Source organism: Arachis duranensis, chromosome 4 (genome assembly GCF_000817695.3).
Source record: "Arachis duranensis cultivar V14167 chromosome 4, aradu.V14167.gnm2.J7QH, whole genome shotgun sequence".
Taxonomy (NCBI): domain Eukaryota; kingdom Viridiplantae; phylum Streptophyta; class Magnoliopsida; order Fabales; family Fabaceae; genus Arachis; species Arachis duranensis.
In genome coordinates, this window is record NC_029775.3 from 40,654,501 (window position 1) to 40,655,208 (window position 708).

The window sequence follows — 708 nt, forward strand, 5'->3', positions numbered from 1 at the left end:
ATCAAATCTTTTTGATTTCTAATTTCAAAATCTTTTTCAAAAATCACTTGATTTCTTTTCCACTTTCATTTTCGAAAATCAGTTAGTGTTTTTCAAAAATGTTTTCAAAATCTTTTACTTAATTTTTGAAAATTACTTCCCTTCAAAATCTTTTACTTAATTTTCGAAAATTACTTCCCTTCTTCTCACATCCTTCTGTTTATGGACTAACGCTATTCCTTAATGCAAAATTCGAACTCCATCTTCTTTGATAAGTTCGAATTTTCTACTTCTGCCTTCTATTTTTTTTTTCCTCTGACACCTTAAGGAATCTCTATACTGTGACATAGAGGATTCCACATTTTCTTGTTCTCTTCTCTTTCCTATGAGCAGGAGCAAGGACAAAAGCATTCTTGTTGAGGCTGACCTTGAACCTGAAAGGACCTTGAAGCGAAAACTAAGAGAAGCTAAGGCACAATTCTCTATAGAGGACCTAACAGAAATCTTCAAAGAAGAAGAACACATGGCAGCGGAAAACAACAACAATGCCAACAATGCAAGGAAGGTGCTTAGTGACTTTACTGCACCTACTCCCGACTTCTATGGGAGAAGCATCTCTATTCCTGCCATTGGAGTAAACAACTTTGACCTTAAGCCTCAATTAGTTTCTCTGATGCAACAGAATTACAAGTTTCATGGACTTCCATTGGAAGATCCTCATCAGTTCTT